Source organism: Lissotriton vulgaris, chromosome 1_1 (assembly GCF_964263255.1).
Source record: "Lissotriton vulgaris chromosome 1_1, aLisVul1.2, whole genome shotgun sequence".
Taxonomy (NCBI): domain Eukaryota; kingdom Metazoa; phylum Chordata; class Amphibia; order Caudata; family Salamandridae; genus Lissotriton; species Lissotriton vulgaris.
This window is the reverse complement of record NC_141685.1, coordinates 821856665-821875552: the sequence shown is the minus strand read 5'-3', so window position 1 is coordinate 821875552 and position 18888 is coordinate 821856665.

Below are 18888 nucleotides of genomic sequence, written 5' to 3'. Positions count from 1 at the left end.
TGTTACGTTAGATACCCTTCCTCCCATTGACATAAAAACCTTGTCTGACCTTCTTGTACGTGTCAAGTCTGGATCACCTGACGACACCTGCCCCAACACATTTAAAGAGAGGTGGGTTTAGCCATTCCACAGGGCGTTCTTTCGCAGTTGAATGAATCACTTTTACAGGGCAAGGTGCCCGGCAGCTTTAAGAATGCCTTGCTTATTCCATTGATTAAAAAACCAGGAGCAGGCCCACATGATCCGATCAACTTCAGGCCGATTTGCCTTTTACCCTATGTACCCAAAATTTTGGAAGCCCATGTCTCTAGTTGCTTGTCCAAGTTAATTGAGAAATCGGAATACCTGGAACCAAACCAGGCTGGTTTCCGTCCCTGTCATTCGACGGAAGCCGTGATCCTTGCTGTCCAAAACACTCTAAGATCCAATGCTGACAGAGGCATATATCAGGTCCTTGTGCTCCTTGATTTATCGGCCGCGTTCAACACTGTTGACTATACCACCCTTATCAGCCGTGTCGAACAGGCCGGCCTCAGGGGCCCCGCCTTAAGCTGGATCACCTCCTTTATTACAGGACGCACGCAATCAGTAAGACTTGATACCTTCACAGCCCCCAGAATTCCTACTACATGTGGGGTCCCTCAAGGATCTTCCTTATCACCTTTATTATTCAATCTTTATCTTCGCCCACTACTATATTCCCTAAGGAACTCTAAAGCTACTATTTATAACTATGCTGATGATCTCCAACTTGTCTTCCCCCTTAATACTGTAGATTCTGTGACAGAATTCCAGAATTCCAGAACACCATGACACACATACAGAGGTGGATGAACCTCAACCATCTTAAACTTAACCCAGGCAAGACAGAACTGATCCTGCCTGGGAAAAGCGAATTAACTTGGGGCCCACATTTCTGGCCACCTAGTATGGGGGACCCTCCCACTAAATCCCTCTCGGTTAAAAGTCTGGGGGTCATGCTCAGTGCAGATCTCTCACTGAAAGGACAAGTTGGAACAGTAGTCTCTGCCAGTTTCTTTCAACTTAGGAAAATTTAAAAAAAATAGCCCAGTTTCTAACGCAATCTGCACTTACCCAGGTCATTATTGCCCTCGTTCTTTCCCGCCTGGATTTCTCTAACAGTCTTTATTTGGGACTTCCGGCAGGCCTGTTAAAAAGACTTCCACTTGTTCAAAATCAAGTGGCCAGGCTTATTTGTAAACAACCGAAATGGCAGTCCATCAGACCTGGCCTGGAAAGACTACACTGGCTACCTGTGGTGCAAAGGGTTGCGTTTAAAACTGGATGTATCATTTTCAAAGCCCTACAGAACACAGGCCCAAAATTTATTAAGAAAATTGTCTCCAGGTACAATCACTCACTAAAACTTCGCTCCGCCCATAAAGGTCTTTTAGTTGTCCCGACTTTCAAGAAAAAACGCCCATCTTGCAGCTACCTTCTGGAATTCACTACCACTGCCTGTAAGGCAGAGTCCAGACCTCCTTACCTTCAGACAATCTCTTAAGACGTGGCTATTCAAACAGGCTTACTTCTAGGGTATTATTTTTGTGTTATGTTCCCTTCCGATAGTGCCATGAAGCCTACGGGCGTACGTGCGCTTAATAAATAAATATTATCATAACATAACATAACATAACTACTCAGTAATAGATTTGAGCCGTTTTTGACTCACCTAAATTAGCAGGATTGACTGTTTTAGGATGACTTCGATGTCAGCAGTGTTGACCTGGCCGCCCAGGGATCTTAAGGTGGCTAGCTGGAATATAGTGGGGATACATGGTAAAGTCACAGACAAGGATTGTATGTAGATGCTGAGCAACTTTGACATCATCTGTATACTTAAGACTTGGGATGCTCAAGGGTGCCTGTGCATGGATGGTTTTGTTATATGTTTTACTGATGCCACACCTTCCACACATGGTAATTCAAAGTGGGGTCTTGTGATGCTTGTGAATTTGGGCCTGAACTGTAAAGTAAAAAGGCCACTTTTAAAAATTGTCTTGATATCGTAGGCGTTATCTTGATCTTTCCTAACAACTACAGGCTGTTAATTGTGAATGTCTATAATGCTGTTTCAGTCAGAGAAGCTCATGATATTTTGGATCTTAAATGTTTTTTGATGACTTATCTTTTGGTTTATCCACATTTACGATGATTTTGATACTGGAAGACTTTAATCCACACCCTTTTATGACCTGCAATGACATTGGGGCACCTTGCAACTTATTTGCTCCACTGGACAATGGCCATCTTCAGCACACACGAAAATGTGAAGTGTTAACAAACTGATTCCTGAATAGAATTTAGTGAATTGGCTGGCTAGGGAGGAACATATTACTGATGAATGGGCACCCACATTCAAGGGCAGGGACCATAGCGCCATTATTGTTTACATTTGCCTCAGTTTGTTCATTTTTCTGTATTATGAACTCGCAATCCCTTCTCGGCTACCTTTCACTGGGACGAATCCTGTGTGGATGTGGCACGCATATTTAAGGAGCCGGTAATAACTACAGATCAGGGTCGTAGGATCAGGTGGGCAACATTGTCCCCGTTGACTTTTTTGAATTTGGTTACTTCCAGTCAATCCGGTTTTCTTATTTGTCTTAATGGGGATGCCCTTGACTCTAGTATTTTGGAATCCTCCTCTATCTGCAGGGCAGTTATTCTGGTTCTTTGCAGGTCAGGAATTTCAGTAGGCCTGTCACAAATGGTTTGATAGGAGTTGGTCGAGGGTTCATAAGGATTTGTTGGTGGCTTTGCACAGAGGCCGCTTGTTCAGGACGAGGTGAGGATGGCTAGGGTCTCAGACAGTTTAGCCTTAAGAGATCTTAAGAGGCTGGCATGGGAAAACGTACTTGCTGCTTGGTCCTAGAGGGGCAGTGCAGCTTTTTTTACAGTGGCAAATCAACTCTTGTTTAGCTCAGAGCATCAGTCTAACCAGGCATTGACATTCACAGCACAAGCACGGACCAACCATTTATAACTATGATGAGCCGAATTCCCCCTCCTTCACTCAGTTGGACAACAAGTTCATCTTTCGGTGGGAGGAGGTAAAAGCAACTATTTTAGCCCTCCCTTCAGAGAAAGTCCAAGGGCCTGAATGGTTCCCTTGTGTTTGTATAAATCGTGTATTGACCTCTGGGACCCCATATTGAGCAGTTAAATGCTGCTGTGCGAGGCCCCATGCCGTCATCATGGCAAAATTCTTGATGATGCCAGTTCTCAAAAAAGGAAATAAATCAGACATAGCCTGTTATAGACCTATTATTATGGTGACTCTGAGGTATAAATGATTGGTCAGGTCTTGTCATATGGTTGAAAGGTTTGGGCAAATGATCATAACATCTTGTTGGATTTGCAATGTGGGCTTAGACCATGTTGGGGAACCATAGAACAGAGCATGAACTTATATCTGCTCATTAGCAAATATACTAGCGCAGAAAGGGGAAGCATTCACCTGGCTTTTATGAACCTCAGCACGGCATGCGATACAGTTAACAGAACAAACCTCTGGGCCATGCTGGAGTCCATTGGTGTCCAGCCTGCACTTGTCCCCTCTCTATGTACTTGCACGATGAGCTTTGGGCTACTGTCAGATATGATCCTAATGGGAAATGCGCACCACAATTTAAGCTGAAGAGAGGGGTCCACCAGAGTTGTAGGCTGGAGCCCTCTCTTTTTTATTTTTTACATTAATTGCTTGGAATCTTTTTAAATCGATCAGTGTCATGATGTCCCTTGTGTTGGTGGTCATTCAGTACCTGCCCTGCTTTATGCTGATGATAATGTTCTGATTGCACGCACCGCAAAAGGCATGTCGTGACTTTTAGATATTTTTATTAGTTTCATGGACAGTTTGGATCTTAATACTAACTTTGCAAAATCCTATACTATGATGCTTGGTCCCAATAGTACAAATCTAGGAATTGTGTGGTAAAAGGCCATCACATTAGCAGAGTAGACAATTTTCGCTATCTGGGCATTTTGTTGGATTCCCATCTCAACTGGCAAATTCCTGATTAAGAATAATTTAATGACCTTTAATAGGGTTGTTCACAGTATTGGCAACTTCTCACAGCGACTGTTGCATACCCACATCATGTCAGTTATTGATATTGTCAAGGCCAAATGCATATAAACAGTTTTGGGTGTGAAATAGGTGGGTACACAACCATCACTCCTATCCAGATTGCGAAAAATACGTTCTTGAGAGGTCTCATAAAGATTCCGCAATGCGTACCTTTGAGATTGTTCATGAAGAAATGGGTATGGGTTATATTTCAGATTTTATTCACATTCGCCCCCTGCTTCTTTGGCTTTCTATTTGGCTGAAAGATAATCTTAAATGTAACACATTAACTGTGCGGGATTGCATGAGCCTGGATCATATGTCTCATACCCTCTGGTTGCATTACATTATGAGTACTCTGAGAGACCTTGGTAGACCAGACCTCTTTTTCAACCAAGACTGTATTGTTAAAGTGGATATCAATTGGGTCAAACAGGCCTTTATCGCCAAGGTGGGTGCAGAGCGGGAGGCTTTTGCATTGACTAAGCATTCAATAACCCTCTTTTTTCTGGTTAAATCGATAAGTGGTATAGAACCTTATCTGACCATTGGTATGTCCTGCTATCGTAGAAGGCTACTGACCCATTTTAGATTGAATCTGATTTACCAGCTTATGTTTGCCAATGGCTGTTGCCTTAAAGCCTCTGAATTACCTGTGTGCACTTGGGATAATGTATTTATCCAGAGACATTGCATATTGTTCTCATTTGCCCCAGGTTCCATACACAACGTCACAAATATATTCCGCCTCTTTTTTTACCATTGAATTTTGGACAAATGAGACTAGCTCTATTGTTTTTACAACTTTTACCTACCCCCTATGTTTGATCTTCTTTGTCATGGTTTTTATCCAGTGTAGTAAGATCGAAGTGCTGAGATGTACTCATCCTTTTTTTTTGCAGCTCCACCTTGCTGTATTCATTATGTTTTTTTATGAGATACATTCAAGTAGTGTTACTTTTATGATTTGCATTAGCAAAATCGAATAAAGTTTTAGCTGACTGACTGACTGTAGCAAGGTCATAGTGTTTGTAGGAACAGCTTGGTATGTTTCACTAGGATCTTTGGTGCCTTTCGACGAATCTACACAAAACTTTATCCAAAAAATGCGTTAGCTCCTGCCTGGAAAGTTTTGTCCCGATCTAACAAGCGGAGGTCAATGAAAAAGGGGAGTTCCTAAAATGTTGATTTCACATGATACAATTCTGTCAGAACTACAGGAAAAATGGCTTAACAGAATTTCACAAAATTTGGCAAAAAGTTAATACCTCACTCTGAAAGCGTGCTTTTTGTGATTTGGTGTTAATACATTCATCCGCTTTCAAGAAATGTGTATTTAAATAGGTCTATGCACAGCTGCACACTGCTGAAGGACGAATGCAGCAGGGGTTGTATGCCCACGCAGTTAAATGACACAATATCGTTGCACACAATATTAATATACAAAAATATTGGAAATTTAGGGGCCGATTATGATTGCGGTTAATCCGCATCCTCCGGGCCGGCGTAAGCCACCGCCGGCCCGGAGGATGCGGATTAACCGCTGCGGACTGAAAAAAGACCTCCGCCAGATTAGGATGGCTGAGGGATCTTTTTTCCGTCCGCCGCTTTTCCGCCGCTGTCGCCTTCCGACCGCGGCGGAAAAGCTCTAACATGGCTGTCAGTGTCTATCAGACACCGCCAGCCATATTAGGATGTCAGTGGTCCTATGCCTTTCCACGGCGGCATTTCCGCCATGGAAAGGCATACGGACTTTTCTTTGGGGGCCCGTTGCGGGCCCCCAGGGGTGAAGGGGGGTGGGGGTGCACATTGGGTGTACCTATGGTAACCCCCCTGCCTTTGCGTGCACGAAGCGGCAGGCACCACGCCTGAGTGGCGGTCACATCCTAATTGGGATGGAGGGAACGCCGCAGCCCCTGCGGACGGTCCCTCCACCTCGGGGGTGGCGGACGGACACAAGTCCGTTCGCCATCCTAATCGGCCCCTAAATCTTGTTAACAATAATATCACCTTCCTATACTTAACTGATAAAAATGCACATACTGAGAATACAAATATCGCTGTTAAACATAAAGGACCTGATTATGACTTTCTTGGTTTTACTGCCGGACCACCGCTGTAGCTGTAGCATGTCGACCGCTGTGCTGGCAATCTTCTGACCACCGTATTACAATGTTATCGTTGGGCGGGTGGTCTCGCAATGGTGGCCTTCCAATGGAGGGGGACCTTTGTGCTAGGAATATCACTTATTTTTAGGTTTTTCGCCATAGTGCAAATTCATATGTGTGTATTTTCACGAAACAAGTCTGTAGATACACACATATGTATTACACCTGTGGAAAAAAACCTTCTCCAACAGCACGGGTCAACAGCCATTGCAACAGTGGGCAAATGGACAAGAACTTACCGGTGATTCTGGTGACGATGGTGTGGATTTCCCTCGTGGACAAGTGTCTGCAGCAAATGGAGGACCTGGACAAAGGGCTCCGTAACAGAAAAAGGAGTGGAAACAGGAGACAAAGTACGTTTTTTCCTTAAATCTTGCGTTCTTGTCAGGTAGAGTGTGGAGGTTTTTCCACCACAGTTGGCTTGACAGTAAGGAACATCGTAATCTCGAAAGCAGGTTACAGGGGAAGGACTCACTCCATTAGCCACTGTTACTGCTGTGGAGGTGGGAAGAGAAACCCGGAGGAGGTGGTGGTCTTTCGTCTGTGGGACTGCCAACATCGTAATTTGGCTGTCGGACCATCTAGTCGACAGATGGAGAATCCAATGCCGCCATGACAGCAGTCCCAAGACTGACAAAGTCGTAAACAGTCCCATAATTTTTTACTTATATCGAAAATAAAAAATATGAATAAAAAATATTGTTACATTTGAATAAACATATGCTTAGTCAAATATGTCTCTTGACACAATATCTACTACGATAATATCGCAGAAATAATTACATTACCATTAAAAATAAATACTTTTTTTGTTAAACAAAACATTAAAATAAATAAACAATATACACATGTTTTTCCCCCCAAAATGAATTACTTCGCTAAAATTATTATGAATCACCCTAAATAAAAATGTAACTAAATACAAAATTAGTTAAAAACTATATTTCTATGAACTACAAGTATTTATGCAACAATGTAAATATTAATAAACATACATATAGATAAATAAAATGAAATTAATTAAAAAGTATTGAACTAAATACTAAGCATAATAAATAACAACATGAATTAGCATTTAACATTGAAGGACATAATCAATAAAAAAATTCAAACTAAAGCAAAACAAAACTTAAAAATGTAACTATAAGCAAACTTATACAATAAAATCACACAAACAATTGAATCAACAATATAATAGGCATACAAATTCCCATGCAAAATAAGTACAATTTATAATTAAACAAAAACTTACTTTTAATTAAAACTAAAATTGTAAAATTACAAATGTGCTTACTAAAAGAAAATATTGCAACATCAAGTGTGAAGCTACTGAAAACAGCATTGATCACAAACCACAAAAAATATATATAAAAGTAAGCCCATGTGACATATTGCAAAACAGAAACTCAACCTAAAACCAAAATAAATAAAACCTAATGACGTCAACCCCCAAAAATGACAAAAAAAACATTTCAAAGAAAACTAATTCTCTTTTTTTTCTACCAACACAAAAAAATCATCTGCTAGACATTACAACAACCCGAACTGAAAAGCTGAACTAAAGCGTGAAACATCTAAGAATAAGATACATGTGAGTATAAAGAAGAAAAGTAGTTGCATCATTTTGTATGTACATTAACATATATAAACATTTTAAAATTGTAATTCTTTAGACAATTATACTATTTGAGACATGACAGAAAGAGAAACATATATAACATCACTGAAAGGAAAGCAATTATTAAATCACACGGGCTACACCTGCAATCTACCAAGAAAGTACATCCATGAAACTGTAAATTGAAAATGTACTACATATTATTATAATGCATGCTATGGGAGGGCCACTGCAATAGATGATGTTGTAATTAATGTAAGGGAACATATCTACCTTCTAAATGTAACAGAAATAGAAGTAAGGGAGGTATTTCAGAATATAAGAGAGGCAAGTACTATTTTCCAGGAGCCCAGAACAAAAATACTAAAAGATATAGGGCCATATGTATCAAGCACTAATGCGTTCGCAAATGCCGAAATTTGGCGAATTTCGGCGTTTGCGAACGTATTAGTGCTAAATGGTATGTATCAGAGAAATCTGCATGCAAAATAAGAAATCGCACAATTTGCCATTCCTTATTTTGTGATTGCATTTAAGTAATCACAAATTTTGTGATTCCTTAAATGCGATGTAAGAAGCATAAAAAAATGCAAATTGGCCCTAACGAATAGCAAATGACCACCAACTTCAAGTTGGTGGTAATTTGCGAATTCCTTGAAAAAATCACTTTTTCGCATTTTTCAAAGTGCAATGTGAAGCACATACATGCCCTTAGGGCATGTATGTTCGCCACATGTGTACCCATGCTTATTTCAGGGGTGCAACAGGGTGTCCTTTGAACAGCCCTGCACCCATGAAATTATTCTCAATTTGCGATTCTCAAATTGCGAATCGCAAATTGAGAATAACTTCCCATTCATTCCTATGGGCCTCCTTGCCCATAGAAATGAATGGGAAAGTATTCTTTAATTGTGATTCGCAATTTGCTAATCGCAATTTTGAATACTAAGAAATCGCTAAAAAATTTTGATTTTTTTACATACATCCCTATTTGCGATTCTCAAATAGCGATTTCTAAAAAATCGCTATTTGAGAATCGCAAATCAGGTTGTTGATACATATGGCCCATGCTCCCTAATGTCCCTGTAAAAATCACAGGCAAACTGGCACCATTACCTGCCTTAAACTTTGCCTGAACTTAAATACCCACTAGTGATACCCCTCTGGCCCACAAAAGATACTATGATACGGAAGTGCTAGAACACTTAAAAATAACACATAATGATAAACCCTTACTCTTATGTAACAACATAAACAATGATAGCCAAAACCTAATATTTTCTAAAGCAAATAACTTTCTAAAACTAAGCCATTGTCAATGATGAATGGGACCTTCAAAATATGCCCCACACCTTTCACTCAGATATACACCATACATGGCGAATATCACAACTCAGATATCCCTTTTATATATGCCCTACAATCAAATCAAAAAAGTAGCACTTACTACAAATTACAAACTCTTAAACCACATTAACCATAATACAAATAACTACTAAACCACAACAAATTATCATTGACTTTGAACAAGCCGTGATTCAAACAAGTGTACCCACAGACAGCCATACATAGCTGTTACTACCTTTCCAATCAAAGCAAATGAAGACATCTCAAACATTCTTAAGTGAGAGACTGATTACGAGTTTGGCTGTCCTCCCGCAGAGTGCCACGCCAGCACTCCGTGGGAGGACTGCCAAACCTGTAGTGAGAACACACGCCGAATACCAAGTGGAATCCAGGTCCGGAGGATGCTGCTGAGGCGGTGCCTTTCTAAGGCGCAAAGTAGAGCCTTAGAAAGGTACTGAGGTGGGACGGCCACAGCACATTCCTGCATGGGAAAAAGTGCGCCATGCTGTGCATTTCCTCCCGTGCAGGAACTTGGGGATGCAATACCAGGGGGGCACACCATGAACCCCCCTTCAGGCTCACTGCCATGGACAGGCTGGCAAAAAGGCAACTCGTGATGTGCTTGGCAGTGCCGCAGCGGCACCACCAGCATATTACTCTGCCTGACCATGGTGCCGCAGTGGCAGAACCATCACCACGGGTTTGTAATCAGGCCCTAAGTGTTGAATACAGTACAAACGTTCAATTTGTCTTTAAAATTAAAAAAAATGTATAGTGCTAACCTATGTCCCTGTCACTGAGGTAGCTAACCACTACAATTTACTAATAGAAAGACCATTCTACCAACAAAACAAACACTAAGTAAGTCCCCTAATGGATTATTTCGAAGATATTTGGGTTGGCAGACTACATCGCTCTGGACAAAAACGCCAAACCAAATTTCCAATACTGTTGAGGAATATCTGTGGAAAGATGGTACAATGCTTTCCAAACAACACTAGGCAGAATCCAAACAACACCATATAATTGTGTAGAAGCCCTACAAAAAGATCAAAGCTACCAACAACTACAAATGGAGCAATCTGTAGTCTATATTGTACCTAAACTTAGTAAACAAACTAAACGAATGTACAACATGCTACACTTTAAAGCAAAGCTCTTCATAAACAATAAAGGAGTAGATTATTTAGAAATAATAGCCAAAAGTATATTATAACGTAAATACTAACCTAAAAAAGTCACTAAAAAGTATAGCATAATCTTACCAACATTACAAATAATTTTTCTTATAAATAATAAACATCATATTTTATATCAGTCAAAACATTAAATAAAACTCCAATTTTGAATAAGACTGATATAATAAAAACATAAATATATTATTAATATATAAATCAATGCCACAAAAACCTCAAATAAAAAGCCCAACCCATCGTGAAGAATAATTACAACACATAAAAATCACAATTCCAAATTACAATCACATAAATGATAAAATATAGCATTTCCCAAACAAAACAAATAAATTAAACATGACTTACTGTTCTGTAGCTGCAGATCATCTTCTATATCCACATACTCAAAAAGTATAATCCATCAAAAACTGGAAAAATATTTTCCAAAAAGCCTCCAAAACGTTTTTAAAAAACCACTTCAATAGAGATCCATTGAAGCAAACCAAAGTATCTAGCAACCAAAAACAATCCCAAAAAGTGTTTTTAAAAAAATAGAAATGCTCCTGTTAACCTGAAAAAGGAAATGAAAGTAAAATATATTGGTTTATTAGAAGCTTTAACAGATTTCCTTTGAAAAAAAAAGATAAATCCAAATGCTCAAAAGACACATTTGTAAAGAAAAGCTTGCAAATTAAAACAGAAAACCTACCTGCAAAAAACAGTACAATAAAAAAAATACATATACATTACATGTAAGGTATCCAGTTTTCTGTTTTTCCAGATTTTTTCAGATAAATACAGACGAAAAACAATACGTTTACTGTCTGTATTTATTTTTAAAGGCAGAAAAGTACTGAAAATTGTGCTTCTTGTGAATGACTCTCCATGCTGCACTTCATGAATTCCTGGACAGCAGCTGAGCAACAGACAGCATGGGGAGTTAAAAACAGGTTGATATTTCTCTAAATACAGGCATATGTTCACAGTCATTTGTAGTATAATGCTGATATTTACCTGTGGCTGTAGTGTTTTGCTATATTTTGCTGCTTAATTTGCTAAAACATGACAGGTTAGTATGTGTTCATGTTTATCAGATGGATAAATACCGATAAGATTGCCCAAAAAATGAATATGGATAAATATAGACAAAAATGTAAAAAAAAAAGATAACATTGAAAGCCCTAATTACACTAAGGGCCTGATTAGGATCTTGGCGAATGGGATACTCCGTACAAACATGATGGATATCCCATCCACTGTATTACAATTTCCATTATATCCTATGGAACTAGTAATGCGGCGGGTGGGATATCCGACATTGTTGTAACTGAGTATCCCAACTGCCAAGATAGTAATCAGGTCATTAATCATCCAAAATCAAGTGACATAGAATAATATAACATAACACATTGATATATTACTAAAGCACTTTTCAAAACCTAAACAAACACACAAGTGAAAAACACTACACTTACTTCAACTAAATGCACTAAAAACCCACCAAAAACACTATAACTAACCTTTAGAACGACCTCTTTATCCCCCACCATCAAAACCCTTAAATGAAAACCTTTAAAAAGCACTTACCTGTGCCGACGAACATCAGTACCTTTCCGCGACCACGATTCCAGAAAATAGATGAACACTAAAGGGGTGACATTTACTATTCCAACTCCGATCTAAACCAGTTTGGAGAAGGTGTTGGCAAATAAAGGAGTTACATTCACTATTCCCGCTCCAATATAAAGCAATTTGGAGAAAGTGTTGGACACAAAAGTGGCAAGAATTACTATTCTCACTTAAATCTAAACCATTTTGGGAGAGGTGTTGGACACTAAAGGAGTGACACTTACTATTCCATCTCCGATTTAAACCATTTTGGGAAAGACGTTGGGCACTAAAGAGGCAACATTTATTATTCCTACTCCAATCCAAACCAATTTAGAGAAGGTGTTGGACACTAAATGGGTGGCATTTACTATTCCCACACCAATCTAAACTATTTTGGAGAAAGTGTTGAATACTAAAGGAGTGAAATATACTATACCCACTCCAATCTAAACAAATTTGGAGGTGGTGGACACTAACGGGGCAACATTTACTATTTTCTCTTCAATCTAAACCATTTTGGGGACATTGTTGGACACTAAAGGGGTGACATTTACTATTCCCATCCCAATCTAAACCTTTCTGGGGGAGGTGTTGGACACCAAAAGGTTTCTATAAACAACCAATACTTCATACTCACTCACAACTATGTATAAAATAAAATAAAAAAGTACTTAGAAGAGACAATAACCCATACTAAACATGTACATATTTAAAATTAAACATTAACATATGTTAATCACTATTTAGAAATATAACATTATTATTATTTAGTAATATTCCTAAACATAGCTTAAAAATACATTCATTTTCTTTTTTAAATATATTTTTATTAGCATTTGTACATGGGCTCAAAGGGAAAAAAGAAATGATACAGTGAAAGAAACACTGTAGAGAGGTAGTCACCTCAGCACTTCAAGAACATCATAAACATAACAATACCAGTGTTTTCTTCAAAACGTTATATATGCTCACGTTCAATATTTCTAACCAATACATTATTACTGAAGTACGTAATTCTCAGCAGCTACCAGCATGCATTTTTCTAATAATCAAGTTATGCGGTAGCGCCCTTCCCGTGGGGAGTAAGGGAGCATCTATTTTGCCCATTAATTTCTCCCATCTGGTTGCCCATAGACATGTCTTTGTTGTCTACGGTGTCTGCATTTGCAACTGCTAATCCAATAATGTGAGCACAACACATTACACCATTTCAAAATAAAAAAAATTCTAAACAAACCCACAACAAGTTCTAAACCCAAACCACCAGAGACTTCAATTTAAAGAGTCCAAACAAAAGTCGGCAGGGGGGGGGTACTAAAAAGGGGGGGTGGGAGATCCCACCCCTGACAGAGGAAAAAAAAAAAAAAAAGAGAAACAAAGTCATAATACCTAACGGGACATCCTCAGTCATCCCTCAGATTCGCTTGATGAGAGGGTCCGAGTCTGTTCCAGTGCGTGTCGCTGTTCCCATATACTCACCATATCTGCCCAGGGTTCTGCCAACGGTTTACGCCATTTTGTGACCCTATCTTCCCTCAACAAGGCCTGCTCCTCTGCTCTGGCGCCACGGGTAACGTCTTCCTCCCAGGTCTGCACTACCGGGGGACGCTGTGCTTTCCATCCAAGAGCTATTCATCTCCTAGCCAGGATGTGAGCCAGATCTATAAACCTATGTCCCAATTTTAGCGGCTTAGGTCTCGGGAATAATCCCAGTAGGCTAATCTCCAGGGAGCACGCCAGGGATCTAGAGACCTTATTAAGCATTTCTACAACATTGGACCAATAACCTACCATTTGCCCACAGGACCAGATCATATGGTCAAAATATGCATCCAATATTGAGCATCTACCACAGGCCTGATCTTCCCTACAATATACCACGTTTAACCTATGTGGAGTAAGGTAAGTTCTATTTACAATATTATATTGTATTAATTTAAAAGCTGAATTTTGGGATATCTTTTTTGGACCATCCAAGATCTTTTCCCACTCCTTTGCAGTCAATTGTTTATTTAACGTGGTCTCCCATCTCACCAGCAAGCCAGGCAACGATGTTGGTGTGAGTTTCCTTATTGCCAAGTACAACCCTTGCACTAGGTGCCCTGCCGAGCCCAACGCCAATAGCGCCTGTAGGGCAGGATGAGTGCCTGGTTCATTCTCTGCTACACCCCAAAGCTCTGTCATCGCCCTCCGAATTTTATGGTAGTTTAAAAACTGTCCTGGTGGGAGTCCATGATAGTCAAAAAGCTTGTTCAATGGCAATAGTTCGCCATCCCTGTAACAGTCCCCAATCGTCTTTATACCCATTTCCTCCCATCCCATCAGTTGCATGCTAGTAAGGGGTGTACCTCTTTCCGCCTGGGGGATGCCCGTGATTGGTATGCTGGGTGAATAGAGCAATGCTTCCCTGGAACGCGCTGCACATCTATCCCAACAGGTCACTGCCACGGAGAGCAAGACCCCCATATTATTAAGTTTCTGGCGACGATTAAGCAATCTGTGGAACAGTAGCATGCGTATAGCTCTGGGGTAAGCGATGACGTAGATAAATCTCTCCCATCTAACCATCTTCGCCATCGGGAGCCGCATGGTCTGTAGCGACACTCTATTTCGGCCCCCATCCCAAACCAAATCTCCCAATATCCCATCGAGAGTTTTGAACCATTGTTTGGGCACCACAACGGGCAGGTTGACAAAATAATACAAAAGTCGTGGCAGCATGACCATCTTGGACAGCGCTATCCTAGCCATGACCGGAGGTTTGAGCGTATGCCAGAAGGCCACATTCGTCCGAAGTGATCTCAGGCCCCCCCCAGATTGCCATCAAACAGATCAGATTGTGAATGATAAGTCCGTACCCCCAGGTATCTAAACGTGACTGGTGTCCATTCTAGGCCAGGTAGAAAATCCTGTGGCCGCGGAAGCACAGGCTGCAGCGGGAAAACAGAGGTCTTCTGCCTGTTCACACACAGACCAGAGAGTTCTGCAAATTCATCTAATATGCGCATCACAGTATGGATCCCATTGAGGCCATCCCGCAGATATATCAACACATCATCCACAAAAAGCGTTAATTTTGTGTTCGCCCCATCAAGAGGGATCCCCAGAACACTCCCTTCCTGTCGAAATCGTGCTGCTAGTGGTTCCATTGCTAGTGCGAAAATCAGGGTTGACAGAGGACACCCCTGACGAGTGCCTCTATGGATTGAATACAGGGTCGATATTACGTGGCTAGTACGCACACGGGCCCTAGGCTCTTCATATGAGAGATGAATCCACTTTCTCCACCCTTCTCCCAGCTGCATCCTACCCATCACCGCCAACAGAAAATCCCAGTGCAACGAATTCAACGCTTTTTCTAAATCTATCGCTACCATAACTGCATCAGGGAAATTTCCTATGTCGGGGTGGAACATGACGTGATATAGCCGCCGGAGGTTGCCAGATGTGGACCGTGCAGGGATAAAGCCGTTCTGGTCTTTATGTACCAGACGCCCTATGTGGGGCAAAAGCCTAGTCGCCAGCACCTTACTCAGGATCTTAAAGTCCATATTCAACATGGATAATGGTCGAAATTCAGTCAAACGACCACGCGCATTTTTGGTTTTTGGCGGTGGGATCACCAGAGCCTCTCTAATTATGGGTGGTAGTTGCTGGTCCTGAAGTGCAATGTTCAAATTTGGGGCAAGAATATCCATGAAAGTAGCGTAAAACTCGTCCGGGAGACCATCAGGTCCCAATGTTTTTGCTCTCGCCATATCTCTAATCACTGCTCTAATTTCTCCCGCTTTAACTGGGAGCGCCAGTGAGTCTCCGATCTTATGTTCTAAACTCGTCAATTGCAAGCCCTCAAGATAAATAAGTAGGTCCTCTTCTAGAGTCACCCCCGTTAACCCATACAGTGTCTCATAATATGTTCGAAACGCAGTGTTAATAGCTTTAGGAGAGGAAAGTATCCGGTCTTGACTGACTGTTATACTGGGAATAGGCGTACCCCTGCTTTCTGGCTTGATCAGCCAGGCCAGCCTTGCCGCCCTCCACATGCTGGCGTGATCTATAGGTTTTGAGATCAAATGCCCTCAGTCTATCCCATGTAGTATTATAGATGCTCTTTACGTCCGCCAGCTTACCCTGCAATCAGCCCCACCTGCAATCACTCTATCCAGTGTCAAAATGTGTCTGTCTAAGTCATCTAGTTCCAGGGTCACCATCCGCCGGAATCCCACCTTCTGTCCGAAACAGTGTCCCCGCAACACCACCTTAAATGCTTCCCATTCTACCAATGGGGAGCTAGCCATCCCCTGATTCTCCGTAAAATAGTGTAGCAGCTCTGTAGACAGTAGCTGGTGAAAACCATCGTCTTCTAATAGTCCTGGGTCTAGCCTCCACTAGGGAATGGGAGTCTTCTCAAGAGTGGGGGTAAATCGCATGAGCAGGGGGCTATGATCCGATAAAGACCTACCCAAGTATTCAGTTTCTGTTAGCAGATCAGAAAATGCAGCTGAGCAGAAGAACATATCCAGCCTGGTGTGCAAGTCATACAGGTGTGAATAATAGGAATATTCCCTGCGTTGTGAGTTCTACAGTCTCCAAATATCCAACAAATCCCAACCCGCCACCCAACTCCTAAGGCCCTTTACTGTATTAGCAGTTAACGTACCCTTCAGTAGAGGAGTCGATCTATCCCACTCTACATCATACACACAATTAATGTCTCCTCCCACCACCAAGTTTCCATTTGAGATTCCAGCCAAGTTACCGGATAAATGTTCAAAAGGCGGAATTGCTCCCGGTTAGGTACGTACACACAAAATATGGACATCTCCTTCCCAATCAACGTACCTGAGATTATCGCAATCCTCTTGTCCGTGTCAATTATTTTCTTCGTAAGGGAAAACGGAAGCCAGGGACGGATCCATATTAACATGCCTCTTGCAAAGGCTGAAGAGGTGGTTGCAAACAGCTGTCCCCTCCACCTGCGTCTGAGTCTGGCAACCTCTACTTCGGTAAGGTGTGTCTCTTGGAAAAGGACCACATGTGCACCCCTGTGTCTTATATAATTTTGTATCTTATAGCGCTTCCAAGGACAAACCCATACCTCTGATATTCCACGTTAGGAATCTATATCCTTCAATTTGTTCAGCATTGTTAGCCATTAGTTCACATGGTAACCCTTCTCCACCTCACCCCTCCGCCCACCTGCAAAAGCAAGCTAGATCCTCTGGGGTACAACAACAATCCCAACCATAAAACTCCCCAACCTACGAGCGGTCTGACAACTGTCAGATGCCCAAACTCATAGTGATGCTGCATAACAATTACCCACAAAAGGTAGTTAAGGCATCAGTCTACAGGCACCAGTGCCCACAGGGGAATGTGGTCTCCATGTTCAAAGTGGCCAACAGTTTAACAGGCAGGTAAACTTCACAGCCTAATGGGCGGTTCCAACCACACCCCCCGACACCCCCAACAAGAGGCCCACCCAGCTTTCCCCAACATCACAGTACCATGCAATATAAAAAACAAAAAACACATCACCAATCACATAAGTTTGTCTGCAGTTTGAGGGGTCACTACTGGCACGGAGCCACTTTCAACTAGAGAGCAATCTGACTCAGAGTTCTCAGTTCCATATTTCGCCTCTGAGTCCCTGTACAGGGAGGCATCTCTGCTACGCATCATGACGGACACAACTTTCAGTTCTTCTGCCCTCTCCTGTGCTGTCCTAGAGGGACTCGGCCTAGTTACGTCCTTACGTCTCTGACGTCTCCGCAGTTGTTTCCTCCGGGCCATCTGTTCGGCTCTGCGCTCCGTACTTAGTTTAGAATTACCTTCAGTCCTATAGGCCTAAATCCAATCCCAGGCCGACTTGGGGGTCTTCGCAGAAATGAGTTTTGCCTTCTAGCATTATTTTAAGTCTAGCCAGGAACATTAGGGCATACTTGATCCCAGCATCACGCAGTGCCCGCCTCACCTCTAGAAAGGAGGTACGATGCCTCTGGACCTCCATGGTGTAATCCGGAAATAAGGACACCTTGCTATTATCCACCATATAGGGACCTGAGGTATGCGCTCTCTGCAACAGTAAGTCCCTGTCCCGGAAGTGGAGCAATCTGGCCACCACTGCGCGCGGTGGCTTCCCAGGAGCCGGTGGCCTCGCTGGCACCCAGTGCGCACTCTCCAGAGTATAAAATTGGGAGAGCCCCTCCGGCGCTACCACCTCTTGGAACCACTTCGCAAGATATTGGACCATGTCTGCCCCTTCCACTCCTTCCGGAAGCCCAAGAACACTCACATTATTCCTCCTGTTGCGTCCATCCGCGTCCTCTGCCCGCCTCTCTAAGGTCGTAACTCTGGTGGTCAAGTCCCCGACCTGAGCAGCGAGGGCCTGATGCGCAGGAGCAAGTGTTCCCAAGGATTGTTCTGTTTGTTTCACTCTCTCCGAAAGCTTAGCATGTTCAGCTCTCAGCAACCCCAGGCCCACCGCCACTGTACTGATGTCTTGGTGCAGGGTCTCCTTCGTGTCGGCGATAGCTTCTAGAATCTTAGCAAACTGTTGGTGAATGGGGATGTCCAGTTGGTCCCCTCAGCCGTCAACCTCAACAGCACCAGAAACATTCTCCTCTAATTCTGGGGGAGGTCCTGTCTGCTTCCCCCTAGGCTTCCCCACTTGCAGCGCTACTTGGGCTCTTGTGGAGGAATGCAGGCACTGCTCTCTAGGAGGGTTCGCCGCAGATGCCAGCGTCCCCGTCCCCCACACAGTTATCCAACCAGGGTCACCAGGGCACCTTGTACCGCGGCCAGGCACCTGTTAGGCGTGATTGTGCAAAGACCTAGGCCAGACAGGGAAGAAACCTATCACGTAAAATATGAGTA